At 61.1% G+C, this 15,660-nt stretch overlaps 19 non-coding genes across 19 annotated transcripts; all 19 read right to left on the reverse strand.

Moving 5' to 3' along the window:
- Positions 1–585: 585 nt before the first annotated feature.
- On the reverse strand, positions 586–749 carry LOC138499217 (U1 spliceosomal RNA). Its single transcript, XR_011279241.1, has one exon. It is a non-coding gene; the product is annotated as a U1 spliceosomal RNA (small nuclear RNA).
- Positions 750–1,361: 612 nt separating this feature from the next.
- On the reverse strand, positions 1,362–1,525 carry LOC138499218 (U1 spliceosomal RNA). The gene has a single exon (XR_011279242.1). It is a non-coding gene; the product is annotated as a U1 spliceosomal RNA (small nuclear RNA).
- Positions 1,526–2,320: 795 nt separating this feature from the next.
- Positions 2,321–2,484, reverse strand: LOC138499219 (U1 spliceosomal RNA). The gene has a single exon (XR_011279243.1). It is a non-coding gene; the product is annotated as a U1 spliceosomal RNA (small nuclear RNA).
- A 612-nt stretch (positions 2,485–3,096) lies between these two features.
- LOC138499220 (U1 spliceosomal RNA) lies at positions 3,097–3,260 on the reverse strand. The gene has a single exon (XR_011279244.1). It is a non-coding gene; the product is annotated as a U1 spliceosomal RNA (small nuclear RNA).
- A 612-nt stretch (positions 3,261–3,872) lies between these two features.
- On the reverse strand, positions 3,873–4,036 carry LOC138499221 (U1 spliceosomal RNA). The gene has a single exon (XR_011279245.1). It is a non-coding gene; the product is annotated as a U1 spliceosomal RNA (small nuclear RNA).
- A 612-nt stretch (positions 4,037–4,648) lies between these two features.
- Positions 4,649–4,812, reverse strand: LOC138499222 (U1 spliceosomal RNA). Its single transcript, XR_011279246.1, has one exon. It is a non-coding gene; the product is annotated as a U1 spliceosomal RNA (small nuclear RNA).
- A 612-nt stretch (positions 4,813–5,424) lies between these two features.
- Positions 5,425–5,588, reverse strand: LOC138499224 (U1 spliceosomal RNA). The gene has a single exon (XR_011279248.1). It is a non-coding gene; the product is annotated as a U1 spliceosomal RNA (small nuclear RNA).
- Positions 5,589–6,200: 612 nt separating this feature from the next.
- LOC138499225 (U1 spliceosomal RNA) lies at positions 6,201–6,364 on the reverse strand. Its single transcript, XR_011279249.1, has one exon. It is a non-coding gene; the product is annotated as a U1 spliceosomal RNA (small nuclear RNA).
- Positions 6,365–7,159: 795 nt separating this feature from the next.
- Positions 7,160–7,323, reverse strand: LOC138499226 (U1 spliceosomal RNA). Its single transcript, XR_011279250.1, has one exon. It is a non-coding gene; the product is annotated as a U1 spliceosomal RNA (small nuclear RNA).
- A 612-nt stretch (positions 7,324–7,935) lies between these two features.
- Positions 7,936–8,099, reverse strand: LOC138499228 (U1 spliceosomal RNA). The gene has a single exon (XR_011279251.1). It is a non-coding gene; the product is annotated as a U1 spliceosomal RNA (small nuclear RNA).
- A 612-nt stretch (positions 8,100–8,711) lies between these two features.
- Positions 8,712–8,875, reverse strand: LOC138499229 (U1 spliceosomal RNA). Its single transcript, XR_011279252.1, has one exon. It is a non-coding gene; the product is annotated as a U1 spliceosomal RNA (small nuclear RNA).
- Positions 8,876–9,487: 612 nt separating this feature from the next.
- LOC138499230 (U1 spliceosomal RNA) lies at positions 9,488–9,651 on the reverse strand. The gene has a single exon (XR_011279253.1). It is a non-coding gene; the product is annotated as a U1 spliceosomal RNA (small nuclear RNA).
- Positions 9,652–10,263: 612 nt separating this feature from the next.
- Positions 10,264–10,427, reverse strand: LOC138499231 (U1 spliceosomal RNA). Its single transcript, XR_011279254.1, has one exon. It is a non-coding gene; the product is annotated as a U1 spliceosomal RNA (small nuclear RNA).
- Positions 10,428–11,222: 795 nt separating this feature from the next.
- Positions 11,223–11,386, reverse strand: LOC138499232 (U1 spliceosomal RNA). Its single transcript, XR_011279255.1, has one exon. It is a non-coding gene; the product is annotated as a U1 spliceosomal RNA (small nuclear RNA).
- Positions 11,387–11,998: 612 nt separating this feature from the next.
- Positions 11,999–12,162, reverse strand: LOC138499233 (U1 spliceosomal RNA). The gene has a single exon (XR_011279256.1). It is a non-coding gene; the product is annotated as a U1 spliceosomal RNA (small nuclear RNA).
- Positions 12,163–12,774: 612 nt separating this feature from the next.
- Positions 12,775–12,938, reverse strand: LOC138499234 (U1 spliceosomal RNA). The gene has a single exon (XR_011279257.1). It is a non-coding gene; the product is annotated as a U1 spliceosomal RNA (small nuclear RNA).
- Positions 12,939–13,550: 612 nt separating this feature from the next.
- LOC138499236 (U1 spliceosomal RNA) lies at positions 13,551–13,714 on the reverse strand. Its single transcript, XR_011279259.1, has one exon. It is a non-coding gene; the product is annotated as a U1 spliceosomal RNA (small nuclear RNA).
- Positions 13,715–14,326: 612 nt separating this feature from the next.
- Positions 14,327–14,490, reverse strand: LOC138499237 (U1 spliceosomal RNA). The gene has a single exon (XR_011279260.1). It is a non-coding gene; the product is annotated as a U1 spliceosomal RNA (small nuclear RNA).
- Positions 14,491–15,102: 612 nt separating this feature from the next.
- Positions 15,103–15,266, reverse strand: LOC138499239 (U1 spliceosomal RNA). Its single transcript, XR_011279261.1, has one exon. It is a non-coding gene; the product is annotated as a U1 spliceosomal RNA (small nuclear RNA).
- Between the last annotated feature and the right edge of the window lie 394 nt (positions 15,267–15,660).

The raw sequence follows: 15,660 nt of genomic DNA on the forward strand, positions 1-15,660 counted from the left end.
GGCCTGTTCTGGAATCCCCGCTAAGCGAGGGTGAGAAGGCAGGCCCTGACCCAGCCCCAGCCCTCCCGGAAGCCCCGAGCGCCTGCAGAGCTGCCTGTCCCACGTTCAGGGGGAAGCTCCGGCAGGCAGAGCTCAGCAGAAGAGGCACATTGCAGCACAGGTCCTTTCTCCCATCAGGCCCTGCTCCGCCCGAGATTTGCATACATTCCGGCCTGGCCCCCAGCCTGCAGGCCCAGTCGGATAGCGAGCAGGCCTGGTGCAGTGCGCCCACTGGCCTGTCGGCCCCCAGGGCCCATGGCCCTCCTGAGCCGACAGGCCACCCCGCTTAACAAGAGCGTCTTGGGTGGGGTGCTCCCCAGCAGGACACGGCAACGCCGTGAAGGCAACGCCCGATCGTGCCCGATCGGTGCTAGGCGCCTGTGCACTTGACCCCTCCAGTGAATGCTGGCCCTCTGGACTGCAGCAACATTCAGAGGCTACCTACTCACACACGTGACTTAAGAAACTCTGCTGCAAGACCAGGGGCTCCGTGTGTAAACAAGCTGACTCTGCACACTAAACTTTTTCTTTCTTTGACCAATAAATCAGGGGATAGCGCGAACGCAGTCCCCCACTACCAGAAATAATGCAGTCGAGTATCCCGCATTTGGGGACATCGCAGGGGTCAGCAAATCCGATGTGCAATGGATGAGCCTCACCCTGGGAGATCTGCCTTGTTGATCACAGATGCTCCCCTGCCAGGTAAGTATGAGTTGCGAGCAAGAGGGCAGGGGTTGGGCCTGTTCTGGAATCCCCGCTAAGCGAGGGTGAGAAGGCAGGCCCTGACCCAGCCCCAGCCCTCCCGGAAGCCCCGAGCGCCTGCAGAGCTGCCTGTCCCACGTTCAGGGGGAAGCTCCGGCAGGCAGAGCTCAGCAGAAGAGGCACATTGCAGCACAGGTCCTTTCTCCCATCAGGCCCTGCTCCGCCCGAGATTTGCATACATTCCGGCCTGGCCCCCAGCCTGCAGGCCCAGTCGGATAGCGAGCAGGCCTGGTGCAGTGCGCCCACTGGCCTGTCGGCCCCCAGGGCCCATGGCCCTCCTGAGCCGACAGGCCACCCCGCTTAACAAGAGCGTCTTGGGTGGGGTGCTCCCCAGCAGGACACGGCAACGCCGTGAAGGCAACGCCCGATCGTGCCCGATCGGTGCTAGGCGCCTGTGCACTTGACCCCTCCAGTGAATGCTGGCCCTCTGGACTGCAGCAACATTCAGAGGCTACCTACTCACACACGTGACTTAAGAAACTCTGCTGCAAGACCAGGGGCTCCGTGTGTAAACAAGCTGACTCTGCACACTAAACTTTTTCTTTCTTTGACCAATAAATCAGGGGATAGCGCGAACGCAGTCCCCCACTACCAGAAATAATGCAGTCGAGTATCCCGCATTTGGGGACATCGCAGGGGTCAGCAAATCCGATGTGCAATGGATGAGCCTCACCCTGGGAGATCTGCCTTGTTGATCACAGATGCTCCCCTGCCAGGTAAGTATGAGTTGCGAGCAAGAGGGCAGGGGTTGGGCCTGTTCTGGAATCCCCGCTAAGCGAGGGTGAGAAGGCAGGCCCTGACCCAGCCCCAGCCCTCCCGGAAGCCCCGAGCGCCTGCAGAGCTGCCTGTCCCACGTTCAGGGGGAAGCTCCGGCAGGCAGAGCTCAGCAGAAGAGGCACATTGCAGCACAGGTCCTTTCTCCCATCAGGCCCTGCTCCGCCCGAGATTTGCATACATTCCGGCCTGGCCCCCAGCCTGCAGGCCCAGTCGGATAGCGAGCAGGCCTGGTGCAGTGCGCCCACTGGCCTGTCGGCCCCCAGGGCCCATGGCCCTCCTGAGCCGACAGGCCACCCCGCTTAACAAGAGCGTCTTGGGTGGGGTGCTCCCCAGCAGGACACGGCAACGCCGTGAAGGCAACGCCCGATCGTGCCCGATCGGTGCTCGGACGGGGCCGGCGGCAGCTGGTAGCCAGTGAACCCCCCCCCCCCCCAATCCCCAGGAGCTGGATGGGACTTCTTAAGGTTGGAGGGCCTGGCCGTGATAACAGAGCCCGGGCGGGGCGGGGCAGGGCGGCTTCAAGAACTACTGGGGCCCCTGATATCATGGGGCGCACAAGTCTGGGGTTAGGCGCCTGTGCACTTGACCCCTCCAGTGAATGCTGGCCCTCTGGACTGCAGCAACATTCAGAGGCTACCTACTCACACACGTGACTTAAGAAACTCTGCTGCAAGACCAGGGGCTCCGTGTGTAAACAAGCTGACTCTGCACACTAAACTTTTTCTTTCTTTGACCAATAAATCAGGGGATAGCGCGAACGCAGTCCCCCACTACCAGAAATAATGCAGTCGAGTATCCCGCATTTGGGGACATCGCAGGGGTCAGCAAATCCGATGTGCAATGGATGAGCCTCACCCTGGGAGATCTGCCTTGTTGATCACAGATGCTCCCCTGCCAGGTAAGTATGAGTTGCGAGCAAGAGGGCAGGGGTTGGGCCTGTTCTGGAATCCCCGCTAAGCGAGGGTGAGAAGGCAGGCCCTGACCCAGCCCCAGCCCTCCCGGAAGCCCCGAGCGCCTGCAGAGCTGCCTGTCCCACGTTCAGGGGGAAGCTCCGGCAGGCAGAGCTCAGCAGAAGAGGCACATTGCAGCACAGGTCCTTTCTCCCATCAGGCCCTGCTCCGCCCGAGATTTGCATACATTCCGGCCTGGCCCCCAGCCTGCAGGCCCAGTCGGATAGCGAGCAGGCCTGGTGCAGTGCGCCCACTGGCCTGTCGGCCCCCAGGGCCCATGGCCCTCCTGAGCCGACAGGCCACCCCGCTTAACAAGAGCGTCTTGGGTGGGGTGCTCCCCAGCAGGACACGGCAACGCCGTGAAGGCAACGCCCGATCGTGCCCGATCGGTGCTAGGCGCCTGTGCACTTGACCCCTCCAGTGAATGCTGGCCCTCTGGACTGCAGCAACATTCAGAGGCTACCTACTCACACACGTGACTTAAGAAACTCTGCTGCAAGACCAGGGGCTCCGTGTGTAAACAAGCTGACTCTGCACACTAAACTTTTTCTTTCTTTGACCAATAAATCAGGGGATAGCGCGAACGCAGTCCCCCACTACCAGAAATAATGCAGTCGAGTATCCCGCATTTGGGGACATCGCAGGGGTCAGCAAATCCGATGTGCAATGGATGAGCCTCACCCTGGGAGATCTGCCTTGTTGATCACAGATGCTCCCCTGCCAGGTAAGTATGAGTTGCGAGCAAGAGGGCAGGGGTTGGGCCTGTTCTGGAATCCCCGCTAAGCGAGGGTGAGAAGGCAGGCCCTGACCCAGCCCCAGCCCTCCCGGAAGCCCCGAGCGCCTGCAGAGCTGCCTGTCCCACGTTCAGGGGGAAGCTCCGGCAGGCAGAGCTCAGCAGAAGAGGCACATTGCAGCACAGGTCCTTTCTCCCATCAGGCCCTGCTCCGCCCGAGATTTGCATACATTCCGGCCTGGCCCCCAGCCTGCAGGCCCAGTCGGATAGCGAGCAGGCCTGGTGCAGTGCGCCCACTGGCCTGTCGGCCCCCAGGGCCCATGGCCCTCCTGAGCCGACAGGCCACCCCGCTTAACAAGAGCGTCTTGGGTGGGGTGCTCCCCAGCAGGACACGGCAACGCCGTGAAGGCAACGCCCGATCGTGCCCGATCGGTGCTAGGCGCCTGTGCACTTGACCCCTCCAGTGAATGCTGGCCCTCTGGACTGCAGCAACATTCAGAGGCTACCTACTCACACACGTGACTTAAGAAACTCTGCTGCAAGACCAGGGGCTCCGTGTGTAAACAAGCTGACTCTGCACACTAAACTTTTTCTTTCTTTGACCAATAAATCAGGGGATAGCGCGAACGCAGTCCCCCACTACCAGAAATAATGCAGTCGAGTATCCCGCATTTGGGGACATCGCAGGGGTCAGCAAATCCGATGTGCAATGGATGAGCCTCACCCTGGGAGATCTGCCTTGTTGATCACAGATGCTCCCCTGCCAGGTAAGTATGAGTTGCGAGCAAGAGGGCAGGGGTTGGGCCTGTTCTGGAATCCCCGCTAAGCGAGGGTGAGAAGGCAGGCCCTGACCCAGCCCCAGCCCTCCCGGAAGCCCCGAGCGCCTGCAGAGCTGCCTGTCCCACGTTCAGGGGGAAGCTCCGGCAGGCAGAGCTCAGCAGAAGAGGCACATTGCAGCACAGGTCCTTTCTCCCATCAGGCCCTGCTCCGCCCGAGATTTGCATACATTCCGGCCTGGCCCCCAGCCTGCAGGCCCAGTCGGATAGCGAGCAGGCCTGGTGCAGTGCGCCCACTGGCCTGTCGGCCCCCAGGGCCCATGGCCCTCCTGAGCCGACAGGCCACCCCGCTTAACAAGAGCGTCTTGGGTGGGGTGCTCCCCAGCAGGACACGGCAACGCCGTGAAGGCAACGCCCGATCGTGCCCGATCGGTGCTAGGCGCCTGTGCACTTGACCCCTCCAGTGAATGCTGGCCCTCTGGACTGCAGCAACATTCAGAGGCTACCTACTCACACACGTGACTTAAGAAACTCTGCTGCAAGACCAGGGGCTCCGTGTGTAAACAAGCTGACTCTGCACACTAAACTTTTTCTTTCTTTGACCAATAAATCAGGGGATAGCGCGAACGCAGTCCCCCACTACCAGAAATAATGCAGTCGAGTATCCCGCATTTGGGGACATCGCAGGGGTCAGCAAATCCGATGTGCAATGGATGAGCCTCACCCTGGGAGATCTGCCTTGTTGATCACAGATGCTCCCCTGCCAGGTAAGTATGAGTTGCGAGCAAGAGGGCAGGGGTTGGGCCTGTTCTGGAATCCCCGCTAAGCGAGGGTGAGAAGGCAGGCCCTGACCCAGCCCCAGCCCTCCCGGAAGCCCCGAGCGCCTGCAGAGCTGCCTGTCCCACGTTCAGGGGGAAGCTCCGGCAGGCAGAGCTCAGCAGAAGAGGCACATTGCAGCACAGGTCCTTTCTCCCATCAGGCCCTGCTCCGCCCGAGATTTGCATACATTCCGGCCTGGCCCCCAGCCTGCAGGCCCAGTCGGATAGCGAGCAGGCCTGGTGCAGTGCGCCCACTGGCCTGTCGGCCCCCAGGGCCCATGGCCCTCCTGAGCCGACAGGCCACCCCGCTTAACAAGAGCGTCTTGGGTGGGGTGCTCCCCAGCAGGACACGGCAACGCCGTGAAGGCAACGCCCGATCGTGCCCGATCGGTGCTAGGCGCCTGTGCACTTGACCCCTCCAGTGAATGCTGGCCCTCTGGACTGCAGCAACATTCAGAGGCTACCTACTCACACACGTGACTTAAGAAACTCTGCTGCAAGACCAGGGGCTCCGTGTGTAAACAAGCTGACTCTGCACACTAAACTTTTTCTTTCTTTGACCAATAAATCAGGGGATAGCGCGAACGCAGTCCCCCACTACCAGAAATAATGCAGTCGAGTATCCCGCATTTGGGGACATCGCAGGGGTCAGCAAATCCGATGTGCAATGGATGAGCCTCACCCTGGGAGATCTGCCTTGTTGATCACAGATGCTCCCCTGCCAGGTAAGTATGAGTTGCGAGCAAGAGGGCAGGGGTTGGGCCTGTTCTGGAATCCCCGCTAAGCGAGGGTGAGAAGGCAGGCCCTGACCCAGCCCCAGCCCTCCCGGAAGCCCCGAGCGCCTGCAGAGCTGCCTGTCCCACGTTCAGGGGGAAGCTCCGGCAGGCAGAGCTCAGCAGAAGAGGCACATTGCAGCACAGGTCCTTTCTCCCATCAGGCCCTGCTCCGCCCGAGATTTGCATACATTCCGGCCTGGCCCCCAGCCTGCAGGCCCAGTCGGATAGCGAGCAGGCCTGGTGCAGTGCGCCCACTGGCCTGTCGGCCCCCAGGGCCCATGGCCCTCCTGAGCCGACAGGCCACCCCGCTTAACAAGAGCGTCTTGGGTGGGGTGCTCCCCAGCAGGACACGGCAACGCCGTGAAGGCAACGCCCGATCGTGCCCGATCGGTGCTAGGCGCCTGTGCACTTGACCCCTCCAGTGAATGCTGGCCCTCTGGACTGCAGCAACATTCAGAGGCTACCTACTCACACACGTGACTTAAGAAACTCTGCTGCAAGACCAGGGGCTCCGTGTGTAAACAAGCTGACTCTGCACACTAAACTTTTTCTTTCTTTGACCAATAAATCAGGGGATAGCGCGAACGCAGTCCCCCACTACCAGAAATAATGCAGTCGAGTATCCCGCATTTGGGGACATCGCAGGGGTCAGCAAATCCGATGTGCAATGGATGAGCCTCACCCTGGGAGATCTGCCTTGTTGATCACAGATGCTCCCCTGCCAGGTAAGTATGAGTTGCGAGCAAGAGGGCAGGGGTTGGGCCTGTTCTGGAATCCCCGCTAAGCGAGGGTGAGAAGGCAGGCCCTGACCCAGCCCCAGCCCTCCCGGAAGCCCCGAGCGCCTGCAGAGCTGCCTGTCCCACGTTCAGGGGGAAGCTCCGGCAGGCAGAGCTCAGCAGAAGAGGCACATTGCAGCACAGGTCCTTTCTCCCATCAGGCCCTGCTCCGCCCGAGATTTGCATACATTCCGGCCTGGCCCCCAGCCTGCAGGCCCAGTCGGATAGCGAGCAGGCCTGGTGCAGTGCGCCCACTGGCCTGTCGGCCCCCAGGGCCCATGGCCCTCCTGAGCCGACAGGCCACCCCGCTTAACAAGAGCGTCTTGGGTGGGGTGCTCCCCAGCAGGACACGGCAACGCCGTGAAGGCAACGCCCGATCGTGCCCGATCGGTGCTCGGACGGGGCCGGCGGCAGCTGGTAGCCAGTGAACCCCCCCCCCCCCCAATCCCCAGGAGCTGGATGGGACTTCTTAAGGTTGGAGGGCCTGGCCGTGATAACAGAGCCCGGGCGGGGCGGGGCAGGGCGGCTTCAAGAACTACTGGGGCCCCTGATATCATGGGGCGCACAAGTCTGGGGTTAGGCGCCTGTGCACTTGACCCCTCCAGTGAATGCTGGCCCTCTGGACTGCAGCAACATTCAGAGGCTACCTACTCACACACGTGACTTAAGAAACTCTGCTGCAAGACCAGGGGCTCCGTGTGTAAACAAGCTGACTCTGCACACTAAACTTTTTCTTTCTTTGACCAATAAATCAGGGGATAGCGCGAACGCAGTCCCCCACTACCAGAAATAATGCAGTCGAGTATCCCGCATTTGGGGACATCGCAGGGGTCAGCAAATCCGATGTGCAATGGATGAGCCTCACCCTGGGAGATCTGCCTTGTTGATCACAGATGCTCCCCTGCCAGGTAAGTATGAGTTGCGAGCAAGAGGGCAGGGGTTGGGCCTGTTCTGGAATCCCCGCTAAGCGAGGGTGAGAAGGCAGGCCCTGACCCAGCCCCAGCCCTCCCGGAAGCCCCGAGCGCCTGCAGAGCTGCCTGTCCCACGTTCAGGGGGAAGCTCCGGCAGGCAGAGCTCAGCAGAAGAGGCACATTGCAGCACAGGTCCTTTCTCCCATCAGGCCCTGCTCCGCCCGAGATTTGCATACATTCCGGCCTGGCCCCCAGCCTGCAGGCCCAGTCGGATAGCGAGCAGGCCTGGTGCAGTGCGCCCACTGGCCTGTCGGCCCACAGGGCCCATGGCCCTCCTGAGCCGACAGGCCACCCCGCTTAACAAGAGCGTCTTGGGTGGGGTGCTCCCCAGCAGGACACGGCAACGCCGTGAAGGCAACGCCCGATCGTGCCCGATCGGTGCTAGGCGCCTGTGCACTTGACCCCTCCAGTGAATGCTGGCCCTCTGGACTGCAGCAACATTCAGAGGCTACCTACTCACACACGTGACTTAAGAAACTCTGCTGCAAGACCAGGGGCTCCGTGTGTAAACAAGCTGACTCTGCACACTAAACTTTTTCTTTCTTTGACCAATAAATCAGGGGATAGCGCGAACGCAGTCCCCCACTACCAGAAATAATGCAGTCGAGTATCCCGCATTTGGGGACATCGCAGGGGTCAGCAAATCCGATGTGCAATGGATGAGCCTCACCCTGGGAGATCTGCCTTGTTGATCACAGATGCTCCCCTGCCAGGTAAGTATGAGTTGCGAGCAAGAGGGCAGGGGTTGGGCCTGTTCTGGAATCCCCGCTAAGCGAGGGTGAGAAGGCAGGCCCTGACCCAGCCCCAGCCCTCCCGGAAGCCCCGAGCGCCTGCAGAGCTGCCTGTCCCACGTTCAGGGGGAAGCTCCGGCAGGCAGAGCTCAGCAGAAGAGGCACATTGCAGCACAGGTCCTTTCTCCCATCAGGCCCTGCTCCGCCCGAGATTTGCATACATTCCGGCCTGGCCCCCAGCCTGCAGGCCCAGTCGGATAGCGAGCAGGCCTGGTGCAGTGCGCCCACTGGCCTGTCGGCCCCCAGGGCCCATGGCCCTCCTGAGCCGACAGGCCACCCCGCTTAACAAGAGCGTCTTGGGTGGGGTGCTCCCCAGCAGGACACGGCAACGCCGTGAAGGCAACGCCCGATCGTGCCCGATCGGTGCTAGGCGCCTGTGCACTTGACCCCTCCAGTGAATGCTGGCCCTCTGGACTGCAGCAACATTCAGAGGCTACCTACTCACACACGTGACTTAAGAAACTCTGCTGCAAGACCAGGGGCTCCGTGTGTAAACAAGCTGACTCTGCACACTAAACTTTTTCTTTCTTTGACCAATAAATCAGGGGATAGCGCGAACGCAGTCCCCCACTACCAGAAATAATGCAGTCGAGTATCCCGCATTTGGGGACATCGCAGGGGTCAGCAAATCCGATGTGCAATGGATGAGCCTCACCCTGGGAGATCTGCCTTGTTGATCACAGATGCTCCCCTGCCAGGTAAGTATGAGTTGCGAGCAAGAGGGCAGGGGTTGGGCCTGTTCTGGAATCCCCGCTAAGCGAGGGTGAGAAGGCAGGCCCTGACCCAGCCCCAGCCCTCCCGGAAGCCCCGAGCGCCTGCAGAGCTGCCTGTCCCACGTTCAGGGGGAAGCTCCGGCAGGCAGAGCTCAGCAGAAGAGGCACATTGCAGCACAGGTCCTTTCTCCCATCAGGCCCTGCTCCGCCCGAGATTTGCATACATTCCGGCCTGGCCCCCAGCCTGCAGGCCCAGTCGGATAGCGAGCAGGCCTGGTGCAGTGCGCCCACTGGCCTGTCGGCCCCCAGGGCCCATGGCCCTCCTGAGCCGACAGGCCACCCCGCTTAACAAGAGCGTCTTGGGTGGGGTGCTCCCCAGCAGGACACGGCAACGCCGTGAAGGCAACGCCCGATCGTGCCCGATCGGTGCTAGGCGCCTGTGCACTTGACCCCTCCAGTGAATGCTGGCCCTCTGGACTGCAGCAACATTCAGAGGCTACCTACTCACACACGTGACTTAAGAAACTCTGCTGCAAGACCAGGGGCTCCGTGTGTAAACAAGCTGACTCTGCACACTAAACTTTTTCTTTCTTTGACCAATAAATCAGGGGATAGCGCGAACGCAGTCCCCCACTACCAGAAATAATGCAGTCGAGTATCCCGCATTTGGGGACATCGCAGGGGTCAGCAAATCCGATGTGCAATGGATGAGCCTCACCCTGGGAGATCTGCCTTGTTGATCACAGATGCTCCCCTGCCAGGTAAGTATGAGTTGCGAGCAAGAGGGCAGGGGTTGGGCCTGTTCTGGAATCCCCGCTAAGCGAGGGTGAGAAGGCAGGCCCTGACCCAGCCCCAGCCCTCCCGGAAGCCCCGAGCGCCTGCAGAGCTGCCTGTCCCACGTTCAGGGGGAAGCTCCGGCAGGCAGAGCTCAGCAGAAGAGGCACATTGCAGCACAGGTCCTTTCTCCCATCAGGCCCTGCTCCGCCCGAGATTTGCATACATTCCGGCCTGGCCCCCAGCCTGCAGGCCCAGTCGGATAGCGAGCAGGCCTGGTGCAGTGCGCCCACTGGCCTGTCGGCCCCCAGGGCCCATGGCCCTCCTGAGCCGACAGGCCACCCCGCTTAACAAGAGCGTCTTGGGTGGGGTGCTCCCCAGCAGGACACGGCAACGCCGTGAAGGCAACGCCCGATCGTGCCCGATCGGTGCTAGGCGCCTGTGCACTTGACCCCTCCAGTGAATGCTGGCCCTCTGGACTGCAGCAACATTCAGAGGCTACCTACTCACACACGTGACTTAAGAAACTCTGCTGCAAGACCAGGGGCTCCGTGTGTAAACAAGCTGACTCTGCACACTAAACTTTTTCTTTCTTTGACCAATAAATCAGGGGATAGCGCGAACGCAGTCCCCCACTACCAGAAATAATGCAGTCGAGTATCCCGCATTTGGGGACATCGCAGGGGTCAGCAAATCCGATGTGCAATGGATGAGCCTCACCCTGGGAGATCTGCCTTGTTGATCACAGATGCTCCCCTGCCAGGTAAGTATGAGTTGCGAGCAAGAGGGCAGGGGTTGGGCCTGTTCTGGAATCCCCGCTAAGCGAGGGTGAGAAGGCAGGCCCTGACCCAGCCCCAGCCCTCCCGGAAGCCCCGAGCGCCTGCAGAGCTGCCTGTCCCACGTTCAGGGGGAAGCTCCGGCAGGCAGAGCTCAGCAGAAGAGGCACATTGCAGCACAGGTCCTTTCTCCCATCAGGCCCTGCTCCGCCCGAGATTTGCATACATTCCGGCCTGGCCCCCAGCCTGCAGGCCCAGTCGGATAGCGAGCAGGCCTGGTGCAGTGCGCCCACTGGCCTGTCGGCCCCCAGGGCCCATGGCCCTCCTGAGCCGACAGGCCACCCCGCTTAACAAGAGCGTCTTGGGTGGGGTGCTCCCCAGCAGGACACGGCAACGCCGTGAAGGCAACGCCCGATCGTGCCCGATCGGTGCTCGGACGGGGCCGGCGGCAGCTGGTAGCCAGTGAACCCCCCCCCCCCCCAATCCCCAGGAGCTGGATGGGACTTCTTAAGGTTGGAGGGCCTGGCCGTGATAACAGAGCCCGGGCGGGGCGGGGCAGGGCGGCTTCAAGAACTACTGGGGCCCCTGATATCATGGGGCGCACAAGTCTGGGGTTAGGCGCCTGTGCACTTGACCCCTCCAGTGAATGCTGGCCCTCTGGACTGCAGCAACATTCAGAGGCTACCTACTCACACACGTGACTTAAGAAACTCTGCTGCAAGACCAGGGGCTCCGTGTGTAAACAAGCTGACTCTGCACACTAAACTTTTTCTTTCTTTGACCAATAAATCAGGGGATAGCGCGAACGCAGTCCCCCACTACCAGAAATAATGCAGTCGAGTATCCCGCATTTGGGGACATCGCAGGGGTCAGCAAATCCGATGTGCAATGGATGAGCCTCACCCTGGGAGATCTGCCTTGTTGATCACAGATGCTCCCCTGCCAGGTAAGTATGAGTTGCGAGCAAGAGGGCAGGGGTTGGGCCTGTTCTGGAATCCCCGCTAAGCGAGGGTGAGAAGGCAGGCCCTGACCCAGCCCCAGCCCTCCCGGAAGCCCCGAGCGCCTGCAGAGCTGCCTGTCCCACGTTCAGGGGGAAGCTCCGGCAGGCAGAGCTCAGCAGAAGAGGCACATTGCAGCACAGGTCCTTTCTCCCATCAGGCCCTGCTCCGCCCGAGATTTGCATACATTCCGGCCTGGCCCCCAGCCTGCAGGCCCAGTCGGATAGCGAGCAGGCCTGGTGCAGTGCGCCCACTGGCCTGTCGGCCCCCAGGGCCCATGGCCCTCCTGAGCCGACAGGCCACCCCGCTTAACAAGAGCGTCTTGGGTGGGGTGCTCCCCAGCAGGACACGGCAACGCCGTGAAGGCAACGCCCGATCGTGCCCGATCGGTGCTAGGCGCCTGTGCACTTGACCCCTCCAGTGAATGCTGGCCCTCTGGACTGCAGCAACATTCAGAGGCTACCTACTCACACACGTGACTTAAGAAACTCTGCTGCAAGACCAGGGGCTCCGTGTGTAAACAAGCTGACTCTGCACACTAAACTTTTTCTTTCTTTGACCAATAAATCAGGGGATAGCGCGAACGCAGTCCCCCACTACCAGAAATAATGCAGTCGAGTATCCCGCATTTGGGGACATCGCAGGGGTCAGCAAATCCGATGTGCAATGGATGAGCCTCACCCTGGGAGATCTGCCTTGTTGATCACAGATGCTCCCCTGCCAGGTAAGTATGAGTTGCGAGCAAGAGGGCAGGGGTTGGGCCTGTTCTGGAATCCCCGCTAAGCGAGGGTGAGAAGGCAGGCCCTGACCCAGCCCCAGCCCTCCCGGAAGCCCCGAGCGCCTGCAGAGCTGCCTGTCCCACGTTCAGGGGGAAGCTCCGGCAGGCAGAGCTCAGCAGAAGAGGCACATTGCAGCACAGGTCCTTTCTCCCATCAGGCCCTGCTCCGCCCGAGATTTGCATACATTCCGGCCTGGCCCCCAGCCTGCAGGCCCAGTCGGATAGCGAGCAGGCCTGGTGCAGTGCGCCCACTGGCCTGTCGGCCCACAGGGCCCATGGCCCTCCTGAGCCGACAGGCCACCCCGCTTAACAAGAGCGTCTTGGGTGGGGTGCTCCCCAGCAGGACACGGCAACGCCGTGAAGGCAACGCCCGATCGTGCCCGATCGGTGCTAGGCGCCTGTGCACTTGACCCCTCCAGTGAATGCTGGCCCTCTGGACTGCAGCAACATTCAGAGGCTACCTACTCACACACGTGACTTAAGAAACTCTGCTGCAAGACCAGGGGCTCCGTGTGTAAACAAGCTGACTCTGCACACTAAACTTTTTCTTTCTTTGACCAATAAATCAGGGGATAGCGCGAACGCAGTCCCCCACTACCAGAAATAATGCAGTCGAGTATCCCGCATTTGGGGACATCGCAGGGGTCAGCAAATCCGATGTGCAATGGATGAGCCTCACCCTGGGAGATCTGCCTTGTTGATCACAGATGCTCCCCTGCCAGGTAAGTATGAGTTGCGAGCAAGAGGGCAGGGGTTGGGCCTGTTCTGGAATCCCCGCTAAGCGAGGGTGAGAAGGCAGGCCCTGACCCAGCCCCAGCCCTCCCGGAAGCCCCGAGCGCCTGCAGAGCTGCCTGTCCCACGTTCAGGGGGAAGCTCCGGCAGGCAGAGCTCAGCAGAAGAGGCACATTGCAGCACAGGTCCTTTCTCCCATCAGGCCCTGCTCCGCCCGAGATTTGCATACATTCCGGCCTGGCCCCCAGCCTGCAGGCCCAGTCGGATAGCGAGCAGGCCTGGTGCAGTGCGCCCACTGGCCTGTCGGCCCCCAGGGCCCATGGCCCTCCTGAGCCGACAGGCCACCCCGCTTAACAAGAGCGTCTTGGGTGGGGTGCTCCCCAGCAGGACACGGCAACGCCGTGAAGGCAACGCCCGATCGTGCCCGATCGGTGCTAGGCGCCTGTGCACTTGACCCCTCCAGTGAATGCTGGCCCTCTGGACTGCAGCAACATTCAGAGGCTACCTACTCACACACGTGACTTAAGAAACTCTGCTGCAAGACCAGGGGCTCCGTGTGTAAACAAGCTGACTCTGCACACTAAACTTTTTCTTTCTTTGACCAATAAATCAGGGGATAGCGCGAACGCAGTCCCCCACTACCAGAAATAATGCAGTCGAGTATCCCGCATTTGGGGACATCGCAGGGGTCAGCAAATCCGATGTGCAATGGATGAGCCTCACCCTGGGAGATCTGCCTTGTTGATCACAGATGCTCCCCTGCCAGGTAAGTATGAGTTGCGAGCAAGAGGGCAGGGGTTGGGCCTGTTCTGGAATCCCCGCTAAGCGAGGGTGAGAAGGCAGGCCCTGACCCAGCCCCAGCCCTCCCGGAAGCCCCGAGCGCCTGCAGAGCTGCCTGTCCCACGTTCAGGGGGAAGCTCCGGCAGGCAGAGCTCAGCAGAAGAGGCACATTGCAGCACAGGTCCTTTCTCCCATCAGGCCCTGCTCCGCCCGAGATTTGCATACATTCCGGCCTGGCCCCCAGCCTGCAGGCCCAGTCGGATAGCGAGCAGGCCTGGTGCAGTGCGCCCACTGGCCTGTCGGCCCCCAGGGCCCATGGCCCTCCTGAGCCGACAGGCCACCCCGCTTAACAAGAGCGTCTTGGGTGGGGTGCTCCCCAGCAGGACACGGCAACGCCGTGAAGGCAACGCCCGATCGTGCCCGATCAGTGCTAGGCGCCTGTGCACTTGACCCCTCCAGTGAATGCTGGCCCTCTGGACTGCAGCAACATTCAGAGGCTACCTACTCACACACGTGACTTAAGAAACTCTGCTGCAAGACCAGGGGCTCCGTGTGTAAACAAGCTGACTCTGCACACTAAACTTTTTCTTTCTTTGACCAATAAATCAGGGGATAGCGCGAACGCAGTCCCCCACTACCAGAAATAATGCAGTCGAGTATCCCGCATTTGGGGACATCGCAGGGGTCAGCAAATCCGATGTGCAATGGATGAGCCTCACCCTGGGAGATCTGCCTTGTTGATCACAGATGCTCCCCTGCCAGGTAAGTATGAGTTGCGAGCAAGAGGGCAGGGGTTGGGCCTGTTCTGGAATCCCCGCTAAGCGAGGGTGAGAAGGCAGGCCCTGACCCAGCCCCAGCCCTCCCGGAAGCCCCGAGCGCCTGCAGAGCTGCCTGTCCCACGTTCAGGGGGAAGCTCCGGCAGGCAGAGCTCAGCAGAAGAGGCACATTGCAGCACAGGTCCTTTCTCCCATCAGGCCCTGCTCCGCCCGAGATTTGCATACATTCCGGCCTGGCCCCCAGCCTGCAGGCCCAGTCGGATAGCGAGCAGGCCTGGTGCAGTGCGCCCACTGGCCTGTCGGCCCCCAGGGCCCATGGCCCTCCTGAGCCGACAGGCCACCCCGCTTAACAAGAGCGTCTTGGGTGGGGTGCTCCCCAGCAGGAAACGGCAACGCCGTGAAGGCAACGCCCGATCGTGCCCGATCGGTGCTAGGCGCCTGTGCACTTGACCCCTCCAGTGAATGCTGGCCCTCTGGACTGCAGCAACATTCAGAGGCTACCTACTCACACACGTGACTTAAGAAACTCTGCTGCAAGACCAGGGGCTCCGTGTGTAAACAAGCTGACTCTGCACACTAAACTTTTTCTTTCTTTGACCAATAAATCAGGGGATAGCGCGAACGCAGTCCCCCACTACCAGAAATAATGCAGTCGAGTATCCCGCATTTGGGGACATCGCAGGGGTCAGCAAATCCGATGTGCAATGGATGAGCCTCACCCTGGGAGATCTGCCTTGTTGATCACAGATGCTCCCCTGCCAGGTAAGTATGAGTTGCGAGCAAGAGGGCAGGGGTTGGGCCTGTTCTGGAATCCCCGCTAAGCGAGGGTGAGAAGGCAGGCCCTGACCCAGCCCCAGCCCTCCCGGAAGCCCCGAGCGCCTGCAGAGCTGCCTGTCCCACGTTCAGGGGGAAGCTCCGGCAGGCAGAGCTCAGCAGAAGAGGCACATTGCAGCACAGGTCCTTTCTCCCATCAGGCCCTGCTCCGCCCGAGATTTGCATACATTCCGGCCTGGCCCCCAGCCTGCAGGCCCAGTCGGATAGCGAGCAGGCCTGGTGCAGTGCGCCCACTGGCCTGTCGGCCCCCAGGGCCCATGGCCCTCCTGAGCCGACAGGCCACCCCGCTTAACAAGAGCGTCTTGGGTGGGGTGCTCCCCAGCAGGACAC

Source organism: Ambystoma mexicanum, chromosome 5q (genome assembly GCF_040938575.1).
Source record: "Ambystoma mexicanum isolate Mex_15411 chromosome 5q, UKY_AmexF1_1, whole genome shotgun sequence".
Classification (NCBI taxonomy): Eukaryota; Metazoa; Chordata; class Amphibia; order Caudata; family Ambystomatidae; genus Ambystoma; species Ambystoma mexicanum.